The sequence below is a fragment of the Cebus imitator genome, unplaced genomic scaffold (genome assembly GCF_001604975.1).
Source record: "Cebus imitator isolate Cc_AM_T3 unplaced genomic scaffold, Cebus_imitator-1.0 Scaffold186, whole genome shotgun sequence".
Taxonomy (NCBI): Eukaryota; Metazoa; Chordata; class Mammalia; order Primates; family Cebidae; genus Cebus; species Cebus imitator.
Window position 1 is genome coordinate 580,489 of NW_016107501.1, and position 15,680 is coordinate 596,168.

Consider the following 15,680-nt stretch of genomic DNA (forward strand, 5'->3'; position numbering starts at 1 on the left):
CCTTCTGAAGTCTGATTCTGTCATTTCATCACACTCGTTCTCCATCCAACCTTGTTCCCTTGCTGGTGAGGAGTTGCGATCCCTTGTAGGAGGAGAAGTGTTCTGTTTTTGGGTGTTTTCATCCTTTTTGCACTGGTTTCTTCCCATCCTTATGGATTTATCCACCTGTCCTCTTTGTAGTTGATGGCTTTCAGATTGGGTCTCTGAGTGGACGTTCTGTTTGTTGATGATGAGGTTATTTCTGTTTCTTGGTTTTCCTTCTGACAGTCTGGCCCCTCTGCTGTAGGTCTGATGAGGTCCACTCCAGGCCCTGCTTGCCTGGGGATCACCTGCAGCAGCTGCTGAACAGTAAGGGTTGTTACCAGTTTTCTTCTTCTGCTATCTTTGTCCCAGAAGGATACCCGCCAGGTGTCAGTCTGATCTCTCCTTTATGAGGTGGCTCTTTGGATATACAGGGGTCAGGGAGCTGCTTGAGGAGACGGTCTCTTCTTTATAGATGCTCAAATGCTGAGCTGTGAGCTCCGTTGTTCATTCAGAGCTGCTGGACAGGTACATTTAGGTCTCCTGCAGCAGAACTCATAAACCGCTTTTTGTTCCCAGGTGCAATGTCCCAGGGATTTAGGGCTTTATTTATGAGTTTCTTTAATACTGCTGCCTTATTTTTTTTTTTCCTTCAGAGCTGCCCTGCCCAGCAAGGAGGCAGCCTAGTCACTGTCTGCCTGTAGAGGCTTTGCTGAGCTGCTGTGGGCTCCACCCAGCTGCCCAGTGGACTTCCCTGCAGTCCTTTTTATATGGGTGTAGTTAGAACTGCCTTGGCAAGGGTGGCCCACCTCTTCTAAGGCGGAGTCTCTCTGTAGTGGTGGGTTGCCTTGGCAACAGCAGGTTGCCTCGGCAATGGTGGGTTGCCTTGGCAACAGTGGGCTGCCTCAGCGTTGGCTGACTACCTCCCTAGTGGCGGGCTGCCTCGGTAATGGAGGACACCCCTCCCACTCAGAGCTGTACCGTCCCGGGTTCAGCTGTGCTTACTGTGAAACTCTCAATCCGGAGAGTTTCTGAATGCTGTTCTTTTGTGGGGGTGGGACCAGCCGAGCCTGATCGCCTGGCTCCCTGCTTTTAGAGCCTTTTAAAGTTGGTGTTCCAGTTGCCTGTTGAGAAGGCACCAGGGCCTGTTTGTTTTCCCCTGCGGCCACTCACTGCGCTGGCTTAAACAGCGGCACTGAGATTTGTGGCGCTTTTTTTTTTTTGCCTTGGAATCTACTGTCCTGGTTCTCTGCTCAGTCCCCTTTTGAAACAGACGAATGGGCAACTTCCTGTGGCTCCGATCGCCAGCCAAAAGGGCTCCCAGACTGGTGTATTTTGTACAGAGAACCACTGCTTTGGGGCACCGACAAAGCAGCTGCACGGGGCAAAGCAGTGGCGCCGGCCGGCACAGCCGTGCTGGCCGAAACAGCCACGCTGGCGACCTGTGGAGCTCCTCCACCTGGGAATTGCCTAGTCTATGGACAATAAAAATGCGGCGTCCACTCACCCTCTGTGCTTTCACTGGGAGCTGCAATCCTGAGCTGTTCCTAAATGGCCATCTTGGATCGATGCTACATTTTTTTTTTTTCCGCTAGATTCTGTAGATCTTCTCTCAAATAGCATAACAGTATCATATGAGCTGAAATTTTGGTGTGGATTAATAATATATAACTGGAGAATTTATCTTTTATTAAAAAAACAGAACATTCAAGAATGGATTGTTAATGACTGATTAGAAGCACAAATCACAATAAAAATATGGAAGATAGACATTTTTACATGTTATACATTCAATAATACTAAGTTTATAAAAACATTGAAATAAAACTAATGGCAGATAGAGATTCTTCATTAATTTTCTAGTCTCTATGAAGCATTATTTGATCATTATATTTATCATTGTGTATATTATAATATAAATCTTTTTTATTTCGTAAATTTCTTAGCAGAATCTTTATCCATAGAATGCTAATAATCTTTAGTGCTATGTGTTTATTAAAAATTCAAAATTAAATGAGGTCTACATTAAAGAGATTTCTCTAAGTTAACTTTATATAAATTGGGACAATCAAGTTACTAAAAGAACACAAAAATACACAATGATTTTCAAAGGTATATTTCAAAATAAAACAAAATGTCTACAACTTTGGTTTTATGTTCCTGCTATTAAAATATCATTAAAAATGTGTATAAGAGTTATTGTTTATTCTCTTTCTGGGATAACAATAAACTCCAACATATACAAAAAGGTAATATGTTATTGTTATTTTATTCTTGTTCTCTTGGAAAGTGAGGTTGGTTTCTTTACATATCAACCTTGTCCCTGGTTTCATAAGCTTCTACCAAAAAGAGTGTATCATAAGAAGTTCTGAGGTTTGATACTGAGTGATTATTATAGCTGCATATATGTGGAAATGCTATTTCAAGGTTATTTTATTTCCTATTTGCCACACTTCATACCACAGAGTAGTACCTAAAAGTTAAATGCATTTTCTTGAAATGAGCCACATGATAAAACAGTGCATAAGAAAATGGCAATAGGGTGCAGTGCAAGTGTGCTGTGAAAATGAGTAAACCAGTTGTCAGCAATGCTTGAGCTCAGTTGTGGATGTGTTAATTTTCCCCTAGATCTGCTCAGGAAGCTGGCAGGCAGAATCCCTTGCCTCACAGAATAGGGAAATAGCTCAGAGAAGGCTCAGAGGCAGAAAATGCAATTGACAGGGGAAAATCATCGAAGCTTATTTTTAAAAAGAAAGTGAAATTGTTTTTAGTAGGTATTTTGTTTGTTAAAAAGCAGACTTCACTAATAACTTTGACATATCCAATGTAATGAAACAGAATAGGGTTTATTGAACTCCAGGATATCTGAGTGAGCTGATCAATCTTTATTCTCTATTACATAGATTGAAAAGAATAATGAGAAGTTAAGTGACTTAGTGAACATTATTCTCTGAGTCTATGGCAAAACAAATATTTTACTGGATGTGTTCAGTTTTTACATACAGTATGTTTTCTTCTAAATTAAAAATGAAGCATTTCAATGAATATCCAACTTTCATTATTATAATAGTTTGTTAAGAATGAAAACCAGCTATGTCTAGACCATCATCATCATATCTCTGTATAATGAATGTTTTGTCCTTGCATGAATTGGCTTTGCAATTCATAGAATCAAAACTGAAGTACAAATCAGTCCTTTTTTATTGCATTTTAGGTTTTGGGGTACATGTGAAGAACATGCAAGATTGTTGCATAGGTATACACATGGCAGCGTGATTTGCTGCCTTCCTCCCCTCCACCTATATAATGTAGTGTTACTACAAATATTTATTGAGAAATATTCCTTCTATTAATTGTTTAATAAAAATATTTTTCTTATTTTCTGTAAAATTTTAGACATACATCTACTCAGAATATTTTGTAACCTCCTTTGTAGTTCAGTTTGGTAATACGACTAATTAATATTGAATATAATATACTGGAACTAATGTGTGCAAATTTTGCAAAGTGTCCTTAAATGAGGAAGTGGGGGTGTCCTTCTTTTCTTTCCTTCTTTGTGCTAGCTAGAATACAGATATGGTGTCTGGAGGTCTGGAGCTGAATATGACACAGCTACCCTGAAGGTTAAGGCCTGAAATGAAGAAACCCACAATCCTAATGGAGGGAGCCTGATGCCAGCCCTAGAAAACCTATAGGGAACTTTTACATGAGAATGTAACAAACTTCTGTTTTGTTTAAGCCATTGTCACTTTGGATTTTATAATTGTTAGCCAAACCTTATTCTAACTCATTCAAGTCCCTGCCATGTTACTGAATGTTATAGGCAGACAAAAGAGAAAAATCCTTCCTCTCATGGAATTTGTATTCTGGTTTATGCTAACTAAAAAGGGTTAAAGGATGGAGGAGTTTTTTTGTTTTTTTTTTTTTCTTTTATATAAGATGGCCATCAGTGTTCTCTAATAAGGTGATATTTGACTGGAAACCTTAATGACGTGTAGAAGTAAATCATTTGGAAAGCTGGGGAATAAAAATTAAAAATCCTGAGGCAGGAGCTTATTTCCTTTGGAAGGTCAGCAGGTCAGGGAGCAGACTAGTGTGCCATGAGCAGAATGAGTGGTGGAGAGACTGGTGAAGAATGCAAGGCCTAGGAGGGCATTAAAAGATTGTCTTTGTCTTTGATTGTGATGAAAAGCTATGGAAAGGATCTTGTACAGAGAAGTAACATGACGAAGCGCATTTACAAAAGTAGGTCTGATAACTCTGTTAACCTGATCAAAAGGAAGTTATAGGCTTGCCAAATGCTGAAAGGATATTAAAAAATATATGATCTTGTAATGGAATACTTGCTCAAGACCAGAAAATGTGATGAATTTTTCTGAATATAATCCATGATTTATAGATGTGAATTGTTGCAATCCATATGCAGAGATTTTACACTGAGAAATATGTGTGCTATTTACATCTAATCTTCACAGCAACCCTAAGATATTTTGAATCCTCATTTTACATATGAGAACAAAATGAATCAAAGTTTTTCCAGTCACATATGTAGTAACTAGTAGAGCCAGTTTTAAGACAGAAAATCTGAGTCCAGTCCCACCTGTCTTTTGGGGTACTCTCCTAACAGTATGCAATATTGCCTTCCAATTAGATTATACTGCAGCAAGTTTAAAGACAATCACTTGTGGAGTGACTTTTCAATCAATAAGGAAAGAAACTGTATCATGCAATAAATAGAACATATGCGAAAACTCCATGTTAAGCACAAGTTTACACTAATACATTTTGTGTGACCAGAAGAGATACAGGTAAATTTTGCTATTTAATTTTATTTAAAATGGTGGTGAGTAAATGGAGTATGTAGTCCAAAAAGGGTTAAAATGTTCTAGATAAAAGGTAGTTAATAAAAGCTCTTTTGAGCTTTATTTATTTCTAACTGGTGAATTAATTTGTCATGCTCCAGGGGATGCCAAGCTCCAATTAACACCCTATGTGTGGTTAACACATTTGTAATGCATTGGCTGTATAGTATGCTAGAACCAAGAGGCTCAGGCCCCTGTACAAGTCCACAGTTTCTGGAACTCCAGTTAAGCCAGGAGTAGATACAGAGGACCTAGCTAGCTAATTAGATATTTACTGAAAGCTGACACACTACTCTGACCATTCGTTTATTTGTAAGATGCTCCAAAAAGAACATTGGTTTTTAGATGACCTCTAGAATGCTGCCCTGGTGATAGAAGGTAGGTAATACTTTTTTTCCTGAAAACTGAAGTGACCTCAATTTCATAAGGAGCTTAGTTAATGATATCAATACTTACACAAAATAGTATTTGCTAATTTCATACAAATCCTAGTCAGTTTACAAAATAAACAATCCGATTACAACCAGCTATTTTTTGTGAGGCAGTTATAGTTTTTAAATCACTTTCTGATGTTTTCATCCTCTTAACCAGCATATAGTCATGTGCTGATCAAAGAATCATTTTGTTTCTTAAAAATAATTTAAAAATCCATTACAGTGTGGATTATTTTAATAATAATTTTGACATGCTGTTGAAGGCTAGATTTTCAGTTTTCAACTAGTGCCTTATTGTGTTAGAATTCTTTTTTAAATTGCATAGGTATTTCAGCAAAATTTAATGTCCCCTGTCCTCCACATTTAATACGGTAATGCTTGTAACCTACAGTAAATTTTCTTAAAATGATGGAAAAATAACTAAGTGTAGTAAAGTGTGGAATTAATAAGATAAAGTAAAATGGTGAAAAAGAAGTGGGAAATGCAGTGATGTAATTGAAACATTAATAAAATGAAGTAGCACTCTGTCAAGTTTAAGAATTACCAGTCATTTCATGACACAGTTCCCCTTTAGTATTAATTTCATTCCAGTTGATTTTCTTCAGGAGTATGGGGATAGGGATGACAAACTAATACACTGTGCTCTATTAGCATTCATCTATAGAGGTCATATTTCAATTTAATATGTGGACATAAATGCAAACATATTTTAGAGAATTTGAAATTTTAGTGAATTGGCTAAAAGATACCCTTAATAATTGAGAATACATTCTTATCTTAAAATATTGCTTTATTTTATTCATTACGTTATTCCACCAGTGTCTTAGATAGTGATATCTACTGACCAGCAGTTATTTATTTTCTGTATTACATGCTTCTTCCCATCAGTGCCCATTCTGGTCCTATGCCTAAAAGATAGACTTTGGGTTACTTCATTTCTCCTTGGAATTATTTTTTTAAAGGAAAACCTGAGGGGAGACAATAAGAATAGAATCCCCTCTTCTTGTCTGGTGAAGTATACAGTTCTATTTTTAGGAGCCTAGAAAAGACATTTATTGTTTCAGCTACCATGGTTCACTGTTTATAAAGAATATTGGCAAGTGGCAGGGCAGCAAGAGAAAAGACTAAGAAAGCTGATGGAGAACCTGAAAGTAGGCAAGGATTTTTCTCCATTCAGACCATTAAATGCTGTTGCCTTACTTATGATGTCAATGAAGCAAGTGGTCACCTTTGTTGTTATTTTATCTTTGTGCCTTTCCAAGGTAAAGATACTGATGGAAGTTTTTCTTCTTAAAAGCACACATTACAGAAAGCAAGGGCATGCGAACAGCAAGGCCTTAAATAAAGCCTTTTATTGAATAATGAAAGAAGGAGAATATCAATATGTTTTTTATTTGGCCAAAAAAATTCTCCATAACAGTCTTTGGGTGCCCAGAGTTATAATGGGTTTATGACTACTAATGGCTTTTTAATCTCATCATCTGTAATGCTAGAGTTTTAAATCTATTTACTTCAATTTCCTGACATGTATCTGAGACAAAGAGGTTATTTACTGTCTTTGTGGGCTTTGTCTTACATTTTTTATTGCATTAGATGCTGACTTCTTCATCAGCAACTTGACTAGATCATTTTGGGGAAAGGGAAAAGAAAAAAAAGGTCATCGATTATATTGTTTCAGAGCCACCATCTCAAATGATATAAAGGTTTATGTTACACTCACAGTGTATATGTGGTTTTGTATCCCAAGCAAATGTTGTTGTAAGCTTTTTGGTTTTCTTTTTGTTTTGAGACAGTCTCGCTCTGTTGCCCAGGCTGGAGTGCAGGAGTGCGATCTCCACTCAGTGCATTCTCCTGCCTCAGCCTCCCAAGTCGCTGGGATTACAGGTGCCCACCACCATGGATGGCTAATTTTTGTATTTTTAGTAGAGGTGAAGTTTCACCATGTTGGCCAAGCTAGTCTTAAACTCCTGCCCTCAAGTGATCCCCTCGCCTGGGTTTCCCAAAGTGCTGGGATTACAGGTGTGAGCCACAATGCCCAGCAAGCCTGTAAATTTTGAATAGGCCAGACAGAAACATGGTTCTTGTCTATGATGTTTACATTAGACTATATTTACATTTTAATATGCTTTTCATAATCCTTCATGGTTCAGGATCTGTTTTTTGTTTGTTTGTTTGTTTGTTTGGCTTGGATTCGTTTATGTCCTGTATCTATAGCTAATATATTTTTATTTTCTCCTAGTAGAGTGATGATGAGGTGAATCACTTGGTTGTTTGTTTGTTTGTTTGGCTTGGATTCGTTTATGTCCTGTATCTATAGCTAATATATTTTTATTTTCTCCTAGTAGAGTGATGATGAGGTGAATCACTTGGGTTAACTTGAACAATTCACCTAGTTTCTCTTGTTGTGACATTCTTGGATGTTGAAAATTTAAAATAAGAGTTTTTCTTCTCTCAATACTTTTTAAAAGTAAAATATGTACGTCACAGTTTCTTTATTAATTTCTACATCATAGGTAGAACCAAAGCATGGTCTATACTGGGAAAAGAAAAGAGAAATTAAAGCAAATAAAATAATTATAAATGCCAAATAATAGTATATATATTAATTTTCTATTCACTTTATTCACCGCTATCTTCTCTTTCAAAAATAACATTAAAAAACTAATTCTTGAACATGTATAATTTATCTATAAAACACATTTAAAGTCTACTATTCATATATTTGGTATTTTTTATGAACTATCATAGACATAGTTTTGATTAACAAAACTGATATAAATTCAAATGAGGGTTTTACTTTTTTTTTTTAATATTCAAGTATTACTTATTGTGACACAGTTAACAAATTTGTTCTTCTCTACTTTTTCACTCCACTGTGTTTATGCTTCTCTTAGGGTACTTCTTAATCTGTTGTTGTTGCTTTTTGATGGTGTTTTGTTCTTGCTGCCTAGGCAGGAGTACGATGGCACAATCTCCGCTCACTGCAACCTTCCAGGGTCCAGAGATTGTCCTGCCTCAGCCTCCCAAGTAGCTAGGATTACAGTCATGTGCCACCACACCCAGCTAATTTTCTGTATTTAGTGGAGATGGGGTTTCACTATGCTAGTCAGGCTGGTCTCCAACTCCTGACCTCAGGTGATCTACCCACCTTGGCCTCCCAAAGTGCTGGGATCACAGGCATGTGTCACTGCACCTGACCTTTATTGGTTTTTGAAAACAATTATTGTATAATACAATCAAACCCTGTGACTTATTTTTACAAGTCAAGTGCTAAACAATAGTGCTTTGGTAATATATTGGTGGCTCAAATATTTTAATTGAATGGAGTCACTAAGCCATGAATTCAATGTTATTTCAGATTATAAATGATGGAATATAAAATGATATATTTTGTGTTTAAATAAGACAATAAATGTATTTGCAAAAGCTTTCTAACATCAAGTACTGAAAAGTGACATTTCTCTTTCTTTCATTAAACAAAAATGTATTTTTTTAACGTTTAAATTCAGTGGTACAAGTGCAGGTTTGTTAAATAGGTAGGCTGTGTTAGGTGGGTTTATTGTTTTATCACTCAGGTATTAAGCCTAGTATCCATTACTTCTTTTTCCTGATCCTCTCCCTCCTCCATTCTTCCACCTGTGAAAGGCCCCAGTATATATTCTTTCTCTCTATGTGCCCTGGTGTCCTCATTATTTAGTTCCCACTTATAAGTAAGAATATGCAATATTTGGTTTTCTAAACAGAAATTTAATTATAATATCTAACTGCATCAATACTTTTGATAACTGAGATTCTCCATTTTATTTAAAAGAAAAGAGTATTGTGATGGTTAATACTGAGTGTCAACTTTATTGGATTGAAGGATACAAAGCATTAATCTTTTGAGGTGTGTTTGTGAGGGTGTTGCCAAAGGAGATTAACATTTGAATCAGTGGGCTGGGAAAGGCAGACCTGCCCTTAATCTGGATGGGCACAATCTGATCAGCTGCCAGCATGCCCAGAATTGAAGCAAGCAGAAAGATGCGAAAAGAGAAATGGGCCTAGCCTCCCAGCCTATGTCTTTCCATATGCTGGATGCTTTCTGCCCTCAAACGTTGGACTCCACGTTCTTCAGTTTGAATTCAGATTGGCTCTCCCTGCTCCTCTGCCAGCAGATGGCCTATTGGCCATCCACTTACAAGGAACCTTGTAATCCTGTGAGTTAATACTTAATAAACACCCATATACACACACACACACACACACACACACACACACACACACACACATTCTGGTTCCAGGAGTGGTTCTAGAGGAACAGAATATTAGGAATGGACTTCTTTCATTGGTTTGGAGTTCCTGGAGTTGGCTGCTTAATATGATTAGACCCCAAAATGCTAAGACTCAACTTCTAATAGTATGGAGAACACTGATAGTCCTTGGTGTGAACAGTTTGTTTAGAGAGTTATGTGAGATAAATACATTTGACACTCCTGATTCATTGCTCATGAGACGCAAGAAGTTTGAAACATAATGAAGCTGGTTGGTTGCTCCTAAGTTCAGGGGGAAAAGTGATGAAAGAAAATGATGAACTAGGGAGTCTCTCTCCCAGCTTCAGAAGCAGATTCTGAGCCTCAAATATGCTAAGATTGCCCTGAGTGAGAGTCTTATCTCCTGTAGAGAAAGAGATAAAATTGTGGAAAAACAGACACAAGCTCTTATCCAAGTGGCTGATGTGCAATGGAAAGGTGCATGCCTCACCAGATGTCTACTGTTAAAGTGGGGACATTGATTGGAAAACAATGAGACCCTGCAACTTGGAATGGGGACATTTGGGAGGACCCTGAAGAAGCTGGGACACCAAGTTTGTAATCTCTGATGAACGTTTTTTTTGCCAGAAGAACTAGCTTCCCCATTCCTAGTTGTGGCAACATCCCCTCCCTGACCCATGCTGCAGTCAGCCTTTCCACCTTCCTCTGAGGAGATAAACCCTGCACTGCCTGAGGCAACAGTGATGGCCTACCCTAAGGTAGTTGCCAGGCAAGATAATGATTCTTCTCAGGAGCCATCCCCAACACCCATGTTTGCTTGACTAAAGTCCCAGCAGGATCCCAGAGGTGATATTGAGAATTTGACCCATGAGGAGGTGTACCACACTCAAAAAGAATTGCTGGTGTTTTCTAATTTATATAAACGAATATGGAGAACAGGTATGGGAATAGATATTAAAGGTGTAAGATAATAGTGGAAGGAATATAGAGTTGGAGCAGGCTGAATTTGTTAATTTGGGCCTACTAAGTAAGGACTCTGCATTTGATTTTGCAGCTGTAGGAGTTAGAAGAGGTTCTAATCGTTTATTTGCTTGGTTACCTAAAATATGGATTCAGAGATTGTCCACTGTGAGTGAGCTGGAAATGCCTGATCTCTCTTGGTTTAATGTGGAAGACATCCAAAGGTTTAGGGAGATTGGGATGGTGGATTGGATTAGACCTACTCATTTTAGACCGGCTCATCCCATCTGGGAGCGTCCAGAAGATGTACCCTTGACCATTGCCTTGTGAAACAGATTTGTGAGGGCACTACCAGCATCTTTGAAGAGCCCTGTAATTGCTTTTCTCTGTATGTCAGATCTAAGTGGGAAATGCAGTCACTCAACTACATAATTTAAATATAATGGGAATCATTGGATCTCGAGGCGGCAGGGGCCAAGTCGTGGCATTCAACCATCAAAGGCAAGATGGGCATAGCTACCTTAATGGACAGCAGAGGCAAAGAGGCAATCAGAGTAGTCTTACTTATGTAGAGCCCTGGCATTGGCTGATTAATCACGATTTTCCTAGAACTGAAATTGATAGGAAGCCTTCTGCATTCCTACTTAATTTATAAAAGCAGAAAACTTCTAGGTTGAATGGACGAAAGACTAATTTGAATTATAAAAACACATAATCATAGGCCCTCAATCAAATTCCAGACTTGAGCCAGTTTACAGACCCAGAACTCCTTGAATAAAGGGGAAGCTGGGTCCACTTGAGGAAGGACCTTACTAAAAGTCCAAAAATTTATGCTATTAACATTTCTCTCATCCTTCCACAAAGAGACCTCTGACCTTCTACCAGGGTATCTGTGCACTGGGGAAAGGGAAATGATCAGACGTTTTGGGGACTATTGAACTCTGACTCTGAGCTGACATTGATTCTACGGGACCTAAAACATCACTGTCCTCCAGTTAAAGTAGAGGCTTATAGAGGTCAGAAAATTGAGTATTAGCTCAGTCTGACTTACAGTGGGTCCAGTGAGTCCCTGGACTCAACCTGTGGTCATTTCCCCAGTGCTAGAATGTGTAATTGGCATAGACAGCGGCTGGCAGAAGCCCTTTGGGCCTCATCGGCTCCCTGACTGGTAGGGTGAGAGCTATTATGATGGAAAAGGCCAAATGGAAGCCATTAGAACCGTGTCTACCTAGAAAAGTAGTAAATCAAAAACAATATTGCATCCCTAGAGGGACTGTGGAGATTAGTATCACCATCAAGGACTTGAAAGACACAGGAGTGGTAATTCCCACCTCATCTCCATTCAACTCTCCCATTTGACCTGTGCAGAAGACAGATGGACTTGGAGAATGAGAGTGGATTTTCATAGGCTTAACCAAGTGGTAACTCCATTTTCAGCTGCTGTATCAGATGTGGTTTATTGCTTGAGCAAATTAACATATCTCCTGGTACCCTATATGCAGCAATTGACTTGGAAAGTGACTTTTTCTCCATTCCTGTCCATAAGGCCCACCAAAAGCAATTTTCCTTCAGTTGGCAAGGCCAGCAATATACCTTTACTGTCCTACTTCAGGGTTATGTCAGTTCTCCAGCTTTGTGTTATAATCTTATTTGCAGAGAGTTTGATTGATTTTCACTTCCACAGGATATCATACTGATCCATTACATTTATACATACATGTGTGTGTGTGTGTGTGTGTGTGTGTGTGTGTGTGTGTGTGTTATATTACTGTAATATTACTATAACATGAATTGAGTTTAATTTGCTTTGGAGATTTAAAATATTGAAATAAATATTTCAAATATATTTACCATCCATAGCTCCTGACACTAATTTTAGCAAATATAAAAGAAGCAATTTCTAAGACATAGTAACAGCAGGTATATTAATCAGGATAGGCTACAATATGCTAAGATTGCCCTGATATCTCAATGTCTTGCAATACAACTTTATTTCCCACCTACTCAAAGCCCAATAGAGCTGGTGAGCTCTGCAGAGTAGTATCCCTTTGTGCAGTGACTCCACAGCTTGCTTACTGCTGTCATCTGAGTCAGCAATGCCAACATGTGGACACCAGAATATTGTGCTCAATTACAAGGGGTCTGAAAAATGCAGGGATATTCAGCCAAACTTAAATGTTTTTGACACAGGAAACAATAAGGTAAGAGGTAAGACCATTCAAGAAACTTCTAGAAGGTTAGTTGGAAAGGATGGCCCAGTAAATTGAGGATGGTTAGTAGAAAACAAAGAAATATTAAGAGCCAACAAGTCAGCCTGGGCTTGTACAAAAAAAAATTTTTTTTAAGTGAAGACCACTTTAATTATACCTCAAGACAAATGATAGCTACAAGTGCTCTTGATAGGCAGACTAGTAATGTGAAGTACTTAATAGCAAATTATTTTTGATGTTGGAGCCAGAATGTGATGGTTCAAATCTTAGTTACATCACTGCCTAGTTATGATTTGGGCTAAAATACTTAACTACTATCTTTAATTGAATAAATTAAATGTAACAAACTCTGGTAGCTGTGGAAAAAACTAAATAAATTTATATTTAGACTGGGCACAGTCGTTCATACCTGTATTTCCAACACTTTGGGAGGCAAAAGTAGGAGAATCACTGAGGCCAGGAGTTTGAGACCAGCCTGGGCAACGTGACTAAATCCACTCTTGACAGAAATGTAAAAATTAATTGGATGTGGTGTCATGTGTCCATAGTTCTAGCTACTCAAGAGGCTGAGGTGGGAAAATGGCTTCAGTCCAGGAGGTTGAGGCTGCAGTGGGCCATGATCACACCACTGCACTCCAGCCTGGGAAACAAAATGAGACCTGTCTCAAACAAACAAACAAAATAATCAAACAATGAATTGAAATTTACAGAGATTGGTACCTGACATATAAAAAAGTAGTGTTTGCAAAACACCTAAATTTTTAAAATGTTACTCACGTTAATTCTTGACATATTCTAAATGGTTTTGATGAGGCATTTTAAAAATTAAGGGGAGATGGGTTTATTATAAAAACAATCCAACAGTTAACAAAGTATCAGAAAAACATTTTAATTGAAGGCCTGGTTGTCCTATCTGTTGAAGATCACACTGTTTCAGTGGTGGTTGCTCAGGGTGTCCAAGTCTCTGTCTCACCAGCTCACCTTCACCTACTATTTTTAGAGGCCTTACATTTTTGTGCAAGTTGTAGACTGAGATTCAACTGAACTTACTCAAAGTTGAGTCATAAGTCAAAAAGAACTATGCATAAATAGCAAACATTATTTGCAAAGAAAAAGTATAAAACTACCAAGCAGATGAGAAATATGCAACGTTTGGAATTTTAAAGCAATCAGAATTCAAGACAGATGTATTGCTATTCCCTCAAAGAAATTAAAGCAAAAAAAAAAAATGCCTGGAAAAAAACAAAAAGAGAGATACAGTTATTTTAAAAAGAAAGGATAAGACAACAGAATAAGCTGTAAAATTGGAAGAATTCCTGAAATAAATTGGAGTTACATAGTAAATGTAATATAAAAGTACAATAAAAGCAGTAGGAAAAATCCTGAAAAGAGAGTTATTAATAGAAAAATATTTAGAAAAGTCACACTAAACAAAAAAAGGTAACAGTGGTAAAATAGAAATATGATGATTAGATGATGCAAAGGATAGATATTCCAAGCATAATTACTACTCCTTACAAAGAGAAAAACTCAAAGATGTTAATAGAAGAATTAAATTGAAGGAAAGCCTGAATCTTTTAAAATATGTATTGTTATAACACATTGTCTAAATATTTTTTTATTATACTTTATGGGGTACATGTACAGAATGTGCAGGCTTGTAACACTTTTACACGTGCCATGGTGGTTTGCTTCACCCATCACCCTGTCATCTACATTAGGTATTTCGCCTAATGCTATCCCTCCCTTAGGCCCCTACCACCAAATAGGCCCTAGTGTGTGATGTTCTGCTCCCTGTGTCCATGTGTTTTCATTGTTCAACACCCACTTATGAGCAAGAACATGTAGTGTTTGGTTTTTTGTTCTTGTGTCAGTTTGCTGAGAATGATGATTTCCAGCTTTATCCATGTCCCTGTGAAGGACATAAACTCATCTGTTTTTATGGCTGCATAGTATTCCAAGGTGTATATGTGCTACACTTTCTTTATAGAGTCTATCACTGATGGGCATTTGGGTCGGTTCCAAGTCTTTGCTATTGTGAACATTGCCACAATAAATATACTTGTACATGCATCTTTATAATAGAATGATTTATAATCTTTTGGATATACCCAGTAATGGGATTGCTGGATCAAATGGTATTTGTATTTTTAGATAGATCCTTGAGGAACTGCCACAATGTCTTCCACAATGGCTAGATTAATTTACAATCCCACCAACAGTGTAAAAGCCTTCCTATTTCTGCACACCCTTTCTAGCATCTGTTGCCTCATGATTTTTTAATGATCACCATTGTAACTGGCATGAGGTGATATCTCCATGTGGTTTTGATTTGCATTTCTCTAATGACCAGTGATGAACTTTTTTTCATATGTTTGTTGACTCATAAATGTCTTCTTTTGAAAAGTATCTGTTCATATCCTGTGCCCACTTTTTCATGGGGTTGTTTTTCTTTTCTTGTAGATTTGTTTAAGTTCTTTGTAGCTTCTGGATATTGGCCCTTTGTCTGATGGGTAGGTTGCAAAATATTTTTCCCATTCTGTTGGCTGCTGATTCATTCTAATGATATTTTCTTTTGTTTTGCAGAGGCTCTTAAGATTAATTAGATCCCATTTGTCTATTTTGGCATTTGTTGCAATTTTTTGTGTGTTTTAGTCATGGAGTCTTTGCCCATGCCTATGTCCTGAATGGTATTGCCTAGGTTTTTATCTAGTGTTTTTTACAGTGTTAGATCTTAGGTTTAAATTTTTAATTCACCTGGAGTTAATTTTTGTAAGGAAGGGATCCAGTTTCAGCTTTCTGCATATGGCTAGCCAGTTTTCCCAACACCATTTGTTAAGCAGGAAATCCTTTCCCCATTGCTTGTTTTGGTCAGGTTTGTCTGAGATCAGGTGGGTGTAGATATGTAGCACTATTTCTGAGGCCTCTGCTCTGTTCTGTTCC